This window comes from Schistocerca americana, chromosome 2, assembly GCF_021461395.2.
Source record: "Schistocerca americana isolate TAMUIC-IGC-003095 chromosome 2, iqSchAmer2.1, whole genome shotgun sequence".
Classification (NCBI taxonomy): domain Eukaryota; kingdom Metazoa; phylum Arthropoda; class Insecta; order Orthoptera; family Acrididae; genus Schistocerca; species Schistocerca americana.
The window spans coordinates 192,659,528-192,678,012 of record NC_060120.1 but is presented as its reverse complement, the minus strand read 5'-3'; the positions used below and the strand labels follow the sequence as shown (position 1 = coordinate 192,678,012).

Below are 18,485 nucleotides of genomic sequence, written 5' to 3'. Positions count from 1 at the left end.
GAGACCTTTGGAGATAAGAGAACCACTTGTATGAACATCAAGAGCTCAGATGGAAACCCAGTTCTAAGCAAAGAAGGGAAAGCAGAAAGGTGGAAGGAGTATATAGAGGGTCTATACAACGGCGATGTACTTGAGGACAATATTATGGAAATGGAAGAGGATGTAGATGAAAATGAAATGGGAGATACGATACTGCGTGAAGAGTTTGACAAAGCACTGAAAGACCTGAGTCGAAACAAGGCCCCCGGAGTAGACAACATTCCATTGGAACTACTGACGGCCTTGGAGAGTCAGTCCTGACAAAACTCTACCATCTGGTGAGCAAGATGTACGAGACAGGCGAAATACCCTCAGACTTCAAGAAGAATATAATAATTCCAATCCCAAAGAAAGCAGGTGTTTCACAGATGTGAAAATTACCGAACAATCAGTTTAATAAGCCACAGCTGCAAAATACTAACACGAATTCTTTACAGACGAATGGAAAAACTGGTAGAAGCCGACCTCGGGGAAGATCAGTTTCGATTCCGTAGAAATACTGGAACACGTGAGGCAATACTGACCTTACGACATCTCAGAGGAAAGATTAAGGAAAGGCAAACCTACGTTTCTAGCATTTGTAGACTTAGAGAAAGCTTTTGACAATGTTGACTGCAATACTCTCTTTCAAATTCTAAAGGTGGCAGGGGTAAAATACAGGGAGCGAAAGTCTATTTACAATTTGTACAGAAACCAGATGGCAGTTATAAGAGTCGAGGGGCATGAAAGGGAAGCAGTGGTTGGGAAGGGAGTGAGAGAGGGTTGTAGCCTGTCCCCGATGTTATTCAATCTGTATATTGAGCAAGCAGTAAAGGAAACAAAAGACAAAATTTGGAGTCCGTGGAGAAGACATAAAAACTCTGAGGTTCGCCGATGACATTGTAATTCTGTCAGAGACTGCAAAGGACTTGGAAAAGCAGTTGAACGGAATGGACAGTGTCTTGAAAGGAGGATATAAAATGAACATCAACAAAAGCAAAACGAGGATAATGGAATGTAGTCGAATTAAGCCGGATGATGCTGAGGGAATTAGACTAGGAAATGAGACAAAGTAGTAAAGGAGTTTTGCTATTTAGGGAGCAAAATAACTGATGATGGTCGAAGTAGAGAGGATATAAAATGTAGACTGGCAATGGCAAGGAAAGCGTTTCTGAAGAAGAGAAATTTGTTAACATCGAGTATAGATTTAATTGTCAGGAAGTCATTTCTGGAAGTATTTGTATGGAGTGTAGCCATGTATGGAAGTGAAACATGGACGATAAATAGTTTGGACAAGAAGAGAATAGAAGCTTTCGAAATGTGGTGCTACAGAAGAATGCTGAAGATTAGATGGGTAGATCACATAACTAATGAGGAAGTATTGAATAGGATTGGGGAGAAGAGAAGTTTGTGGCACAGCTTGACCAGAAGAAGGGATCGGCTGGTAGGACATGTTCTGAGGCATCAAGGGATCACCAATTTAGTATTGGAGGGCAGCGTGGAGGGTAAAAATCGTAGAGGGAGACCAAGAGATGAATACACTAAGCAGATTCAGAAGGGTGTAGGTTGCAGTAGGTACTGGGAGATGATGAAGCTTGCACAGGATAGAGTAGCATGGAGAGCTGCATGAAACCAGTCTCAGGACTGAAGACCACAACAACAACAACAACATAGTACAAGAGATGTGTTTCACAGTAGCGACAACGAGCGAGTGCTCATAGCTCTTAAAGGTATGCACATTTGAGCCCACGTTTACTGCACGTTTTTGCTTCGATTGATCGTTGCTGTCCTATCTTTACAAACTGACATTTCCTCCTGGGGCAGCCTGTAGATTTACAAAATGCATAGCCGAGATGAGATTCTTGAGGACAGTCCAGGAATGAACAAGACGAGACAGAGCTAAGAAAACTCCCCAGGAGAATGTAGTGATTTATAAGTTAAATGAAGAGATCCAAGAAATGAGGAAACAATGGAAAGAGCATGCAGAAAGAATGGACGATTAATGTACTTCGAAACAAACATCCCCAAAGGATGAAGGAACCTTGATAGACCCAAGAGAGGACGAATGGATTAAGAAACCACAGTACACCAACTGGTCCAAGGCAAGAAGAAAAAGAAGGAGAAGAAATGAAGATAAGACCCATTACTGTTTGGGCAGACTATTGGCGATGAATGGCTGGAAACCGCGACAGAGGTACCGTATCTAGGAATATACGTTCATCGGAACCTGATGTAGGACCGTATAAAAATGATTGCAGAGAAAGGAGATGCCCGTTGTACGATGCGGATGTCCAACGAAGAAAATCGCTAAACCACACCAAAAAATTCAACACTCAGAGGTATGTGCGAATGTAATCACTGCAACGGCAATTAAATGGCATGGCGATGGGGTAAACGTGGATGAAAGCTGAAGCAATTAAGCGTACTGATGCATTCAAAGACATAAGAAAAAAACCGACACGACGACATAATGCAAGTTGGGTCTATAACATCATAAATATCCAGGAGCACGATAGATACGTAAGACGGCCCACCAGAATGCATAACTTTTCAGAGGAGCACTGGATATCAAATGTTTTGTTTGATACGAAAAGTTTGATTCGTATCCATACAATCCGATCTGTGATATTAAGGCAATGTTATACAGCTTTTAAAAATCAGTCAAGGTCGTGAGCCAGGGAACCTACAAAGGAACAGCACGTTTCACACCTGGCACACGTGACTTTTGGTCACATGTTGAGGGGAATGTTGCAAAATGGCCGCTTTTTTGAACAGGAAGTGAGAGCGCTGTAGTCAAATTCAAACTCGTTGAAGAAGACAGGGATAATGTCATTCTCTGGCCTCGTGCAAAATCGAACTGGCCACGAAACTCGACAGAGACAAATCATTCCGTATTTCTGTGAGAGCAGCATGCCTACGGCACCAACTGGGTTTGCAACCTGGAATGAGTAAAACGCCTACGAAAGACCAATGGTTTTAGGGTTAGTACTTGAGCTCATTTGCAGATGGACTGTGTTAGAGGGGAGGTGTGCCGTGCGGCCGTCTCCATGTAGGCCTCTGCTTCCGACTGCAGGTCCGTGCGGTGCTGAGGTCACTGACGCCACGGTCAGCTACGTTCAGTGAGCGGCTACACTCTCCGTGCGAAACAAAACCCTGGCACAATTGCTCCTGTTTTCTCACACCCACATACGATTTCTGTGCGTTTTTATCATTATAGCTTGTGGATTGAGATGCATCAACAATATACAAACAGGACTGCTTCGTTCATAAATTCTTGGCGTGGCTAGACCAAATAACATACAGTGAGTCTGAAAAGGAACGGTGCAATTTTAATGTTTTATAGCATCCAAACTAATTAAGATATCCACACCGGGTGCTGCTTATGTCTCAATAAATAAATCAATCAATCAATTTCAACATCCGAGACTTTGGTAGCTCGTACAACATCCAGTCTATACTCAAACTCTGCCCACACTCGGCGCAACATATCCGCATCAAGTGTGACAGCAACGACTCAGGTCCTTTAAATTACTGATGTTGCTGACAGGCGTTTGATAGACTCTGTGCTTGATATACCCCCACAGAAAAAGTCCTTCAGCGTAATATTAGGCGGCCTAGGAAACCTGAGAATTGGACCACCCCTGTCAATTTAGCGATCTGGAAACACTTGATCAAAACTAGCACATGTGGCACAGTCTTTGCCCAGTGTGTCTGTGCTCCATCTTGTTGGAACACAAACGAAACTTCGTTAGTTTCCGTGTCACATAAGAAAAACTAGAAAGGTGGACATATATGGGTGGACTGGACATAGTTTGCAGATAGTTTCAGAATGAGTGGCACTTTCAATGTCACGAGAGCGAAGTGGTCGCGTGTGACGTCTGTGGGGTAGTCATCTTACTGCGTTGACAGTATTTCTGAACTTGTGTATCTTTGGCTCAGTGGTAGGGCGGTGAGTAAGCTGGCAGCACTTTTTGCGTAATGTATATTGGAGGAGGATTTTGCTAAAGAAAATTGTTAGAAATCATTAATCTGATGGAAGGACTTACAGACGCAGCATATATGAATAGATTTGCATTATGGATATGTTTTTAAGATTATAATTTTTGCTGCCGCGTACTGATAATATTAGCGATTCTTGCAACAGAACAGTCCATCTCCCCACCTCAGTTTAGGCCATTTCAGTTCAATTAATTTGAATTTGCATGATCGTAAAAGCATTGCCTTGTAAGACTTTTGTAAAGAAAGCAGAGTTCTGGTTTCCTGTGAGTTTTATGTTCTTGTGAAATAAGAGTTTAAAATACAGCACTGTCTTTATAATGAACAGATTAGTGTTTTCGATTAAAGTAAGATTTTTTTTTCTAGTACGAGAAAATCATTCTAATTTTTCTCCCGCTGGTTTAGTTTTACTTTAGCATATTTTAGGTGGCGCTATTCTTCATGCTGTGTTGTTGCTGCTGATTATGTTGCAATTTTTTGGGTGAGGTTCTTCTCATATTTTGTTGCTTCTTTCGTTTCTGAGTTCACGTTTCCATTGCGCAAATTCTAAGCATTTTCTTTGTAATTCTTTTTAATGGGTCAGTGAACAGTGTGTGTTTCATAGTGTTGCTACGTAATTTCAGTATTTCAATTTTTTTGGGCAGTGCACAGTTTGATTTTAGTTGTGGTTTTTGAATAGCACTTCTGATTTCGTTTCCCGCACAGCGATCGCCAGTCAGTTTTGTCTAACGTATATGTGTGCACTGAGACACGTTGTTCGCTATAGTAATTTCAGTTCAACCGTTTCATAACAGAGGACAGTACATTCAGTTTTGAGTAAATATCAGCAACTTCCACACTAACCGTGAATGTCATAATTAGTTTGGGTGCTACAACACATTGAACCTGTAGCGTAGCTTTTGAGACACCTTGTATTTTGTGTTTGTACCCTGAACCGTCTTGCAACTCGAGAACCGATACGTGGTCACAACGTTACTGTCATATCCTGCACATAGGATCGCACCGATGCTATCATCAGATACAGAGCATTTCTATTCCAATTATTAATGTGTGCGGTATGTTTTCAAAGTAATCGTTGAGTAACTTGTGTACCGTAAAATGACTGCGGCCGGATTTGAATCTACGGAAATGTGGCTGAAAAATTTTCGTTCTCGACACACCAACATTGTTGCCGAAGTGTGGACCCGCAGAGAAACGCGTACGCTAAAGAAAAGAGTGCGTCTAGAAAGTATTAGAAATACAGGGCAAGCCAAAAACGACTTTAAAAGTTTGGAATAACCCAGAAATATATTGAGATAACTTAGAGAACCGGTAGACGTGTCATTTTGTTACAAACAACCGCAAGTTTCACATAAAAGTGTCAAGTGTCATGTTGGTTCGATGTGACCGCCATTTGTGATCCGTCAAACATCCCACCGGTAATCAATGCCTTCCCACACTCTCTGCAACAAATCGGGCGTAACGTGTACAACTGCAGCGCACATTCGACTGTTTGGTAAGGGAGGAACATACACACGGTGTTCAGTGACAGCCCAGACAGAACAAATCCAGTTGTGTCAGATCTGGGGAGAGAGGTAAGCTGGCCATGTGATTGGCCCTTCGCGGTTAGTTCACCAATCTGGAATGTTTGCTGCTTCACAAATGATAGTCACATTGAACCAAAATGACACTTGACACTTTTATGGAAAACTTGAGATTGATTGCTTCAAAATGACACATCTAACCGTTTCGTAAGCTATCTCAGCCAATTTCTATGTCATTCTACAGTTGTAAAGTCGTTTTAGACTAACCCTGTAGTTATTGTAAGATGATCTCCGACAAACAGCACGCCAAGATTTAAATATATTTTTGTTAAAAATCGATATGTGAGCGTAAGAAAGTGGTAGCAAACATAATGCTCTCAGGACAGACAGAAGAGAACGATACAGTCATTCCAGAACTTAATTGATGACGAGATTCACAAATGTGAGACTGTGGCTAGTTGATTGCCGTGGTAGGAGCGGATAAAACAGGATTGGTCACCGCACATTAGCTGCAGACAGTTAAAACTAACGAGCGTGCAGATCGCCTTGGGCTCGAAGAATAGTGTCTAAATCACAAAATGACAGGGACACAATAGCGACATTAAGGGATGATCTACGCCGTGTACCCACGGACTCATCAGTTTCTTCTGCGTAGACGAGCTACGGCCTTGCGCACCGGTGTTACGACGCGAAGTTTCGTAACACAATCTTCCCTTTCATCGTAGACGTCGAAGTTGCAACACAGTTCACAGCCGCATCGCAGTCGGTGCTTTGGTACGTTTTACAACGCAGCGGTTGCAGCTGTAATGAAGTTTCAGTCTAGACGAATAATCAGAAGTTGCGGCTAAGGCGGAACGCAATCGAGCACATCGACTTTGGCAGGAAAGTTATGAAATTTTCCGCAGAACTAGGTACTTCTGTTTTACCTTACAACCTTAGCAGCGTTTGCTTCTCAGAATAATAGCACATTGGATTACTTATCCGTCTGATGCAGTGAACTTTACATAGCGAATATGAAGCTCTCCGTATTTGGTAGTACGAGTTACAATAGTCTATTATCTTTGTTGACAGTTCTGATCAGTTAAATATGGATTTACAGAATTCATTAGTACGGTATTGACAATAACAATGACTGAACGTACATTGAAGTAAAGTCATGCACATGAGTGGAATAGGAGTTGCAACATTGAATATAATGGGTGAATAATTTAACTTCAGTTCATCATTCAGCAACAAATGTGGGCGATACACTCATCAGTTTCTTAATTTATAATATTTCTGAGTAAGCTTTGCAGCCAATCTTCTAATAGTAGCACTTCTATATCTGTTATGTATTTGTGGCTTTCATTTATGCAGTGTTCGGCCAATGATGAATCTGTCGTCTTTAATCTTCAACTTCTGCGGTGTTCCCAGAACTTAACCGAGCGAGGTGGCGCAGTGGTTAGCACACTGGACTCGCACTTGAGAGAACGACGGTTCAAACCCGCGTCCGACCATCCTGATCTATGTTTTCCATAAGTTCCCTAAATCGCTTCAGGCCAATTCCCGTACGGTGCCTTTGAAAAGGCGCGATCGATTTTCTTCCCCATCCTTCTCTAATCCGATGGGACCGATGACTCGACTTTTTGGTCCCCCTCGCCCTAAATGAACCAATCAATCGTAAAGGGAAACCAAGTAATGAATACAGTAAGCAGATTCAGAAGGAAGTAGGTTGCAGTAGTTATTCGAAGATGAGGAGGCTTACAAAGGGTAGAGTAGCATGGAGAGTAGCATCAGATCAGTGTTTAGACTGAAGACCACAACAACAACGACGAAGTTTAATTTGTTTATTTTGAGGGTCATTTGCCTGACCCTGCACAGAGAGTTGATCCGCTGGAGGTTTTCTTGCATTTCGCTACGATTCTCTTGCGTTGTGACTGACCTGTATATATCTGTAACAACGTCACCTGCGAGAAACCACACGGAACTTCCGACGTTTTCCACTAAATCATTAATATACAGGCGGTCCCAGGAAGAGTGATCAGCACTCAGGGATTTGACAAGAACGCTTATCTGAAGCAAAAAAAATGCTTTCCAAAACAGAACAAATTTTATTTTTAAATTACTGGCGCGCACGTATGTCTCACCCACCCAGCCTCTTCGACGTTTTATTCTAGCCCAATTTTCCTCGTTGCTTTCAACCTCTTTGCTCGGGATGTCCTTCTGGCATTAAATGATCCCGTTAGACGCGCTGTTGTTCATGGGGTTTTGCATGTGAAGTAATGCGAGACACTGAGTGTGTATAGAGAGAAGCGTCGGTTAGAGGTGGTAAAAAAAATATATTTTTCAACTGATACTTTGTAAAACGCATGACGGTATCAACAAAACTGGTCTCCCTTTGGAGAATGTGTTCGTCGTCAGAGTGGCTATGTTGTGGAATAAATACGTAGACATGAAGAATAAAGATGTAGAATGGTAATAATTTTTTTATTTAAAAATCTCTAAGAGTTCTCACATAAATTTGGAGGTATTACTTTTAGCACGCCCTCGTTTAAGAATTAATTTCGACTTGTTGCCTGCAAACTATACAATTATTAAACATTTTAACTTATTGTTAAAAATTTGTACATGTATTCTGCTCAACAGGATAATGATACCACCGAGGTATGGTTCATTAATGTGTTTGTATGTTATAACTAAGAAGCTAAATCTAAGCTCTAGAGTGTCGCACTGAATTACTTATCAGAAGTATCGCCCTGCCTAAATGTTTTTCAGATCAGTTTCGATTTTAGAAATTATGCAGCTTCAGATACGTCACTGTTGCAACGTAGCTACTCACTAAAGAAAACTTAATTTGATATTCGGAGGCTACTAAGCACCCACACTGACTAACTACTCTGTAACTATGTTGGCTCTAGGGGTGGGCTGTTCATACATTGGTCTTGTTTATATATTAAAAAAAACCTCTCCCAGACAGCTAACAAATGTATTACAATTTAATGAATCGATATCAAAGAGGGGTCGAAAGTAAAAAGCCGGCCGGGGTGGCCGAGTGGTTCTAGGCACTATAGTCTGCAACCGAGAGACCGCTACGGTCGCAGGTTCGAATCCTGCCTCGGGCATGGATGTGTGCCGGCAGGGTGGCCGAGCGGTTCTAGGCGCTACAGTCTGGAGCCGAGCGACCGCTACGGGCGCAGGTTCGAATCCTGCCTCGGGCATGGATGTGTGTGATGTCCTTAGGTTAGTTAGGTTTAAGTAGTTCTAAGTTCTAGGGGACTGATGACCTCAGAAGTTAAGTCCCATAGTGCTCAGAGCCACTTGGACCATTTGAAAGTAAAAATATAAAAACTTCCACAATAAAAGCAAATATTATAGTTTCTGGTATTTTATCGCCTCAATTGATTTATGGTATGTTTTAGAAGTTTAAGTGTTTATCTTTGATCGGATCTCACCTTTGGGAATAGAAAAGGACTAAGTCGTACAGTAATTATATAAAACTTCCTGGCAGATTAAAACTGTGTGCCGGGCCGAGACTCGAACTCGGGACCTTTGCCTTTCGCGGGCAAGTGCTCTACCAACTGAGCTACCCAAGCACGATTCACGCCCCGTCCTCACAGCTTTACTTCTGCCAGTTCCTCGTCACCTACCTCGCGGGAGAGCTTCTGTAACGTTTGGAAGGTAGGCACACAGTTTTAATCTGCCAGGAAGTTTCATATCAGCGCACACTCCGCTGCAGAGTGAGTATCTCATTCAATAATTATATAGTTTGTGAAACAAGACTAAAAAGTATTTCGTTTAGTTAATAAAATCAAATCTATTGTACTTATGACATTAGCGGGTCAGGTGACTTTTGGCTCCGGCACACAATACTACCACACACACGTGAAAACATGTAGTTTTAATAGCGAACGGTAGGCAGTTTAACAGTTCGTACCAAGTCTCATAAGGCACCTTCGATGTATGAAGCAGCTTTCTCCTGTGTGTAAGGAGTGGCCAACTACAGCAACACGTTAACAACTGCGGGTAATCGACGGCAGACGAACAGTAGTTTCGCATCGAAGCACCCGGCGGATTTTTGAGGCAACGCTGTCCGTCTCGCTCGAAGGAGCCAGAGCATCGTTACACGCGGTTGTGACGCAACCCTTCCCCGGGTAAGAGTATCTCTGCCGTTTTCCCGGAGTTTCACAACGCGGCGCCAGGCGGCAATCGTCATTACGTGGGCTGCAGCGGCACGAGCCATCCTCCCAGGCGCAGCGTTGGGCAAAGCTTTTCCGGAAGTAGCAGCCGCTCCAAGGCGATCCGTCGGCAAGGACGCGCAGTTGTCCGTGTCTGCTAGCCTGCCACGCCGGCGGCTTAGAACAACAAAGTGACTGGCAGGTGGGTGTTTACATGCTGGTTGCCATAGCAACAACCAATTGCGGACGGTCACCACTCTCTAATGTGCTGCATGCACAGTGTAAACATCGCACTAAAATTATGTCGTTTCTCTTCGAGAGCGACTCTGAAATCGAACTAAAATCACGCTTCTCTTTTTTTTTCTCTTCGAGTACGTGCTGGTATACGAACAAAACGGACGAAAACACGCTCCGTGGGCCTCTCTCCGTGATTATTAGAAGCCGCAGTGTCGAGTGCTGAAGTGGCTTCGGTCGCGCCAGGATCCACTGAGAACAGAGATGCAGCTGTGTTCGACTGCGCCTGCTTTGATGTGACGCCATCCTGCAGGCACTAACTGTGTTACTAGGAATGTGTACTTCATGAAAGAACTTGTTCAAATGAACCATTCCGGGAAAGGAACCGTTCGGAGCAGTCTTTCCTTTATTGAACTATCGTCTTTTACTCGTCGCTTCCCCTACCTAGTGGAAGTAGGAATGCACATGCACGCATTTGCCCTCTATTTATACTGAGTACACCCCACTCAGAGGACTTAGGCCTACGCATCCGTCGTTCTGAACTTTTAACGGAGAACTGTGCGTACTGTGCCCGATAGGAAGACCGAAATCATTCCGTTAGGTTTGAGTCATCGGTTACGAACTGCGTCTGATGGAAGACCGAAACAGTTCCCTTCATTTCAGGCTCCAGGCCGGCCGGAGTGGCCGTGCGGTTCTGGGCGCTACAGTCTGGAACCGAGCGACGCTACGGTCGCAGGTTCGAATCCTGCCTCGGGCATGGATGTGTGTGATGTCCTTAGGTTAGTTAGGTTTAAGTAGTTCTAAGTTCTAGGCGAGTGATGACCTCAGAAGTTAAGTCGCATAGTGCTCAGAGCCATTTGAACCATTTTTCAGGCTCCAGCAGCAGCTCTGATCCTCCCCTCCCTTGCCCCTTGTTTACATTTTCTTCATAGTTTTTTTTACGCCTTATTTACTCTGTATCTAAGTATTTCGTTCCCATCTTAAGAATTAATTTTTGTGAACTTTGAAATAAGAATGAGTTTCTTTTCTTTTTTTCCAGACGCTATCAGATAAAAGAAAGCAGATAAAAGCTCTTAGTGACAGTGAGAATAATTCAATCGGTAGTGGTTCCCACTACCCAGATTTCCAAGTAAAGGCTTGAGTTAAAACTTAAAACGCTCAGCCCATCCGAGCAAACGAGACTGCACGTGCAAAAACAAGTTTTTCGAAATACCCAGGCCAACGGCCTTGCAGAAGTGGTAATATCAGCCCTTTGTGTCATGTATGCCTGTTTCCAGAGTCAAAGAGAAAGATTGGAAGTGATGAAATCTCAAAAAGTAGTAAGGCATCGTCACACAGTAAAAGTAAAATTATGTTCTCCTACAGTTTCGAAAGAACAACTTCAAATATTTATCGAAAATTGCGAAAAAAATATAATATAAAATAAAAATATCGACACAAGATATTGCAATTACGATATGATATATCGGTGAGAAATATATCACCGATAAATATCGATACTTTTTGGAACAAATGTCGATACGTCGACATTTTGTCAACATCCCTAGGAGTTATTCGTTAACTTAACTGAATGTTATCCAATTTGCGGCTTGAAACTGAATATAATTATAGTGCCTAATGTCGGTTTGCCCATGCATGTTATCCATATTCTCAATGCTGAATTGCTGCCATCGCTCTGAAGTAACGTGCTTCATTGCATACGTATTAATAACTAGATTTGTTTCGTAATTTCTTTTGAACGGAAGGGCTAATACTTTATTTATAAGAAATAACATCATTACTCCAGGCAACACTACTATTAAACTAATAACAAAGACCCAAAAGCTTTCAGAAAACAATGTTAAAAAAAATTGGAAGGAGATACATAGCACAGGACGCTTTCGACTTGACTAGGACTCCAATACGGCAAATGGGCCTCCGTATATGGTACAAATTATCTGCGAACGTCATGTTACATGATACGTAACTATGGCAAACTATATCGAGACGCTTTTAATAGATCATCATTATGCCGTAGCACTGAAATGGGGTGTTTTCGTAGCAAAAAAGTCTTAACAGGGATAACAAATATACGAAGAATCTATCTACCGATATGTAGTTTATCATTTTATTATACCAAATCGTAGCTAGAATGACGCTTTCTCAAGATGTCCTCAATTTGCTGACTCTTTGAAACAACTCATATCCATGCAACGTATTCTACGATAAGAAAAAATACCTATCAAATGCGTAGTTTAACTCAATGCAGCATGGCGGCTGGTAAGTTCTGCTTGTGACGTGAAACGATGCCGCATCTGATTGGCCACGGTCCTCTCCACGAAGCAAAAATCAAACATGGCAGATTGATAGATTGATTCCTCGCTGTGGTGGCATGTCCGTGTGGGGGGACGGGGCGGGGGTGGCTGCTGGCGTGGTGGAAGCAAGTTCTTACGCCTCATTTCGTATGGAAATGACAGTATGCAGGATGAGCCAGAAATCCACAAGCAAACCTTAGGACGTGGTTGTACTGACCTATACAAGGAAAAAATATCCAGTAAACATGGACTCTAAAATATACATCTGAAAAGCTAAGATCATTCGTTCTGTAGAAGAGATGTGTTCCACAGTAGCGAACACGAACAAGTGGTCGTAGTTCTTATCGTGTTCATTTTAGAGTCCCATGTTTACTAGAGATCTTCCTTCTAATTTTGGTCCATAGTACCACTTCTGAAACTTTGTCGGTTGTGTTCTAGTTTTCCCCGTATGTGCTGGAGTAGTTAGGAGTGTAGTCGGCCGACGCAACACCTGTCCGGAAGACAGCGGCGCGCCGCCAGGAAGGAGGTTTACGGCGGGAGATGCCTTCCAGGAAGCGTTGCCGCTAATTGTCGGCGGAGCGCTCCTGTCGCGGCAGCTTTCCACGCGTGGCCGGCCGGCGCTGTCCACGGATTTCTCCCGCTCGCAGCGGGGAAAACGCGAATACGCACCGAGCGCCGGCCGCTCGGGAAATGGTTCAGTGGGACGGAGCTGCGGCGGCTGCGCTCAGCTCGGGAGCAGCACGTTTCTGCGCCCGAGGCCGCGGCTGATCCGGTCTGGCCGCGACACACAGCGCGGTCCGCAGTCAGACGTCTGCTGTGGGTGTGAATGCGCTGGGCAGGTACACTGCAAACGTTTTGTTATTCCTCGACTGCCATGATCGCAATGAACGATTTACAATAATTTTAGATTCCGTGTTGAACTGCTATTTCAGCTCTCTACCCTTCGAAACAGTGGAAATCCGTAGATGTGACGTACATTTAGGGACAAACAAATAGTTACAACTTCAGAAAAACAGAATGATTTATTCGAGACGAAGAGCGCCATGAATGAGAAAGCCAGTAACGCTTTGGTCCACTCTGGCCCTTACGCAAGCCGTTAATCGGCTTGGTATTGACTGACCGAGTTGCTGGATGTCCTCCTGAGGGGTACCGTGCCAAATTCTGTCCAACTGTCGCGTTAGATCGTCAAAATTCTGAAATGGTTTGAGGGTCCTGCCTACAATGCTGCAAACGTTTTCAACTGGTAAGAGATCCGGCGATCTTGTTGGACAAGGTAGGTTTTGGCAAGCGTGAAGACTAGCGATAGAAACACTGGCCGTGAGCGGACAGGCATTGTTGAAATGTAAGCCCCGGATGGCTCGCCAAGAAGGGCAACAAAACGTGGCACTGGATACCGTTGACGTACTACTGTGCTGTAAGATTGCCCCGCGAATACAACCTAAGGGGTCCTGCAATGAAAAGACCATCATTACTGGTTGTCGAGCAGTATGACGGGGGCGACAGTGAAGCTAGTATCCCACCGCTGTCTGAGGCATCTCCAGATACGTTTCCGGATGGAATCTTAACGACTGGTATAGAACTGTCTTCGGTGACGAGTCCCGCTTCGAACTGAGCCCAGATGCCCAGCGAAGAACTCTCTGCAGACGCCCTATATAGCGGTGTGCTACCCACCTAACTGTCGCCCGCCATACGGCCCTACAACTAGGGATGATAGCCGGCCGCGGTGGTCTAGCGGTTCTGGCGCTGCAGTCCGGAACCGCGGGACTGCTACGGTCGCAGGTTCGAATCCTGCCTCGGGCATGGGTGTGTGTGATGTCCTTAGGTTAGTTAGGTTTAAGTAGTTCTAAGTTCTAGGGGACTTATGACCTAAGATGTTGAGTCCCATAGTGCTCAGAGCCATTTAGGGATGATAGTCTGGGGTACCATTCTTTTTCATAGCAGCACCCTTTTGGTTGTAACCCGCGGAATCCTTACAGCACAGAGGTACGTCGACGATATTCTACTCCCAGTTTTTTTGCCCTTCATGGCTTACATTTCAACAAGACAATGCCCGCCTGCCCACGGCGAGACTTTCTACTGTTTGTCTTCGTGATAGCTACAGCGTTCCTTCGCGAACAAGGTCACTGGACCTTTCTCCAATTGAGAACGTTTGGAGCCTTATGGACTGGGCCCTCCAACGATCTCGGGATTCTGACGATCTAACGCATTAATCTGGCACGATATGCCACAGGAGGAAATCAACTATTGTGTCAATGCCAAATAGAATAACTGCTTGCGTAAAGGCCACCAAAACGTTATTGGTTTGGTTGTTTAGGGAAGGAGACCAGACAGCGAGGTCATCGGTCTCATCAGATTAGGGAAGGACGGGGAAGGAACTCGGCCGCGCCCTTTCAAAGGAACCATCCCGGCATTTGCCTGGAGCGATTTAGGGAAATCACGGAAAACCTAAATCAGGATGGCCGGACGCGGGATTGAACCGTCATCCTCCCGAATGCGAGTCCAGTGTCTAACCACTGCGCCACCTCGCTCGGTCCCAAAGCGTTATTGACTTGCTCCGTTTGTTAACCTCTGTCTGTTGAACAAATCATCCTATTCTTCTAAAATCTCAATCATTTGTTTGTCTGTGCATGCACATCACATCTACTGATTTCCGTCTCATTCGGGTAATCCCTACTTCGTGCGTTTCTTTTTTTTTTTTTTTTTTAATCCATGAGTGTATATATATATATATATATATATATATATATATATATATATATATATATATATATATATATCTGCACTTCGCAAGGCATCTTACGGTGTGTGGTGAAGAGTGCTTCTAGTACCACTATCTGATCCGTACCACTGTCTGATCCGTCCTTCCGTGTTGCATTCGCGAATGGCGCGAGAGAAGAATGATCGTCGATAAAGCCTGGTATCAGACCTAATTTTCTCGTTGCGGCCATTTCGCGTGAGGTATCTGGAAGAAGTCCGCCGTTCAATGGCCAGCCTAGGTGACTGCCATGCTGAGGACCCGGGTTCGATTCCCAGTAATGCGATGGATTTTTCCTTGGCAGAAGGACTAGACCGGGGTGCACTCAGCATCGTGATGCCAACGAAAGAGCTACCTGACTGACTCTACCAATGGCTGCATGTTTTGGCAAGTCTTCAAAGCGGTCGGGAGAGCAGCATACTGGCCGCATGCCGCTCCATACCGCCTCTGTATGACGCAGCGATGCAGAGGAGGACACGACGGCCGGTTGACATCCGTCGGGCCTTCACAGCTGAATGTGAGAGGAAGTGATGTGTCGCCCGACCCGTCCCGAAACGTACTCCCTCGAAATTTCTGTAGTAAACCTCTGAGTGATACACAATGCGTCTCTTGTAGCGTCATTACACACTACATATGTCGAGAAACTCCTCGAATTTACTCCTTGTTCTCCCTCCCTCCGAAACACACACACTTTCCGAAACGACAAACATATTTGTCACTGTCGCCTTGAATTGCTTGAATTGTGATTTACCTCTTGGTATTACGGCTTAACGAGCTTACTGTAACTGGAAAAGTTCGCAGAGTTAAAGTTCTTGGTTGTACGACACTAGTGACAGGCCCTGACCTCTGCCCGAAGCACAAGCTGGAACAAACATTTCGAATCGTAAACACACATTTGGACATACTGTCGCAGTGAGTACAAAACAACTTTGCATCCGTATCGACAGATAAACAACAGCCACGGCGATACATTAAAGCGTGTTCTGTCTTCTTGTCACAAAGCCAGCACCCAGCATTATGCTAGAAATAATAATGTACCATCCACAAAACCTGAAAAGGAAAAAAAAAAAAAAAAAAGACTAGTTGCAGTTTTACGTATTTACATTCAATTAACAGTCATGGGTTCTATAATATCCGTAATGGATAAACTTAATTTATTCTCATAATCGTTTGGCAGTACACAACTTAGGAGAAAGCATATACTATGAATAGAGAGAAAAATATTTCATTCAATGTCGGAACAGGTAGCATATTGCACGTAAGTCTTTTGACTTTAAACGCCACTTGCGTGAAAACGCATCTTAGCCTCTTCCGTCATCAACTTCAAGACCACCTCGCTGAAAATAGAGAAGCGACATTACCTCAGAGCTGACTAGAGCTTAGGGAGAGAGAATATTCAATAGTTGACACTTCTCTCTAGTGTAGCCACTGCGAGAACGTCGTCTGTATGCGGCGAATTGTCACTTTAAAAATACTCAAGGCCTTGTTAGGAAGGTTGAAGGCAGTTACCAAACGGAAGGCTGAGCAAATGTTTGTCACCTTTCAAGTGTTTAAGGACACTGAGTGTCAGGAGGAGGTTCCAAGAATCATCATTCATTTGTTAAGTGATGTGCCTATAAATCAACATACGGACTAAAAGTAAGCAATATTTCTGAGTACGTGTTCAGCATATTTCTAAACATTAACATTAATTTGTACGTAGTAATGGTTCTGAAATTGCCTCTTGTTTTCATTCGTTATCTCCTACCCTCCTTTCTTTCCGTTCTCTCTCTCTCTCTCTCTCTCTCTCTCTCTCTCTCTCTCTCTCTCTCTCTCTCTCTCTCTTACACACAACGTGCCAGATAGACCACTATTTTCTTTGATACTGCTATTGCGTTTGTGATAATGAAATATGTTTAAAGGGAAGCACAGTGGGTAATACTTCATTTAAGGCCAGGAGATTCTCTCACCTACTGCTTCTTGCCTGTATGACCGCGATTTAGGAATGTGCAAAATGTCAAACTGCACGTTCAACAAGTGCACTTCAAACTGGGTCAGTTGTAAGGTCGTAAGAAGGGAACGGCATTGCTAACGCAACTGCGCAGTGCCTGAAAAAGCGCTACAGTGTTGGAATCATTCTTCAGTATTTCGATAGTTTCACTTTTTATGTCTTACGTCACATATACTAAATGCTTTAAGTTGAGAAACAGTGAAAAGTTTTCTTGTGTGTAACTGAGAATTATTTATGTCACTACAAGTTTAATGCCAATAAAATGATTTCTTTTAATATAATTGGCAAGATTCAATATTTTTCTCGTTACATAGGAGACCACGTAGTTCCGTGATCTTAAATTTTTTTGTTTCCACGTCACAGTTAACAATATTCCTGTTACTTTTAGGCTTCAAACCTTTCTATAACGTTCTAGAAGTATCATTCACTTGGGAAGCAAAATCTTATAACCTACTAAACAGAAAATCATCTTTAAATACATTTCAAGATTTTGAATTTGGATGTTTCATTTTTATGCATTCGTGAGATAACAGTAGATTTTAAACAAATTTCTTGTTCACTACATTTTTACCTCATTGAAGCACAACAAACACATCTGTCTCTAAATGTCTAAAAAAATTCTGTCGAAAAACAGTTAGCTGGATCACCTAACTGAGTTTCAGAAATTCCTTGCGAAACGGCGCAAAATCTCCAGCTAACTAAATCCTAAGAATCAAAATACATTTTAAAAACTTCCCTCCTGTAATATTCAAAGAAACAATTCATTTTACAAGAATTCTCGCAGGCGAAAGTATTTGAACAGTTATTATATTTACTGAAAGCTTCTTCATTGGTACACACCCCTGCCCTGGCGTACGGGACCACAAGTCCCACCGCCACACCTTCACCTGCCCATGTTAGGCAAAATCCTTCTGCCTGACTCATGTAGTACTATCACCGTCAGAGGGTGGTACGGGACTACAAGTCCCACCGCCACACCTCCAAAGCGAATTGCAGTGACGGAGTCACTGCCCTGTGGAAATTTACTGCCTCACCAACACAGTTAGACCGCAATAGACCGGTGATGCTGTATTGTAACATATCACCCCGGACTACAAGTCCATTTTAAAAAAAAAAAAAAAAAAAAAATTCATTGGTATATGCGGAAACACAGATACGCTTGGCCTTTGCTGTACTCTCCAATATGTCGTCGATGGTGCTCTATCTGCATGCATTTCGCTTCTCATTTTGTACATTTGCAATTGACAATCAACTGCTCTACCCCTGCTGCCCCACTACTGAACATCATGCCTCAATGTTCTTCGCTTGAAATGTGAAGTCCACTCTACCCTTGCTGACACACTGCCCAACGTCATGCCTCACAATGTCCTTCACTTGAAATGCTAAGCTAACGTTGTATGGCTTAAAAATATATCCATTTCTGAGGGATTTTTCCACGATACAGCGCACACCTGCTCGTATCGTATGGAGATTCCTGAAGAGGTCAGAGGTTTCTTCAGACGGCGCGGTCCCTCTACATGG

At 43.5% G+C, this 18,485-nt stretch overlaps 1 protein-coding gene and 1 non-coding gene across 2 annotated transcripts in view; both read right to left on the bottom strand.

The window, feature by feature from the left end:
- Nucleotides 1-18,485, bottom strand: part of LOC124590519 — a 293,687-nt gene that overhangs the window by 249,945 nt on the left and 25,257 nt on the right. The gene's annotated exons all lie outside the window — the stretch shown is intronic.
- Trnas-cga lies at nucleotides 9,036-9,110 on the bottom strand. The gene has a single exon. It is a non-coding gene; the product is annotated as a tRNA-Ser (tRNA).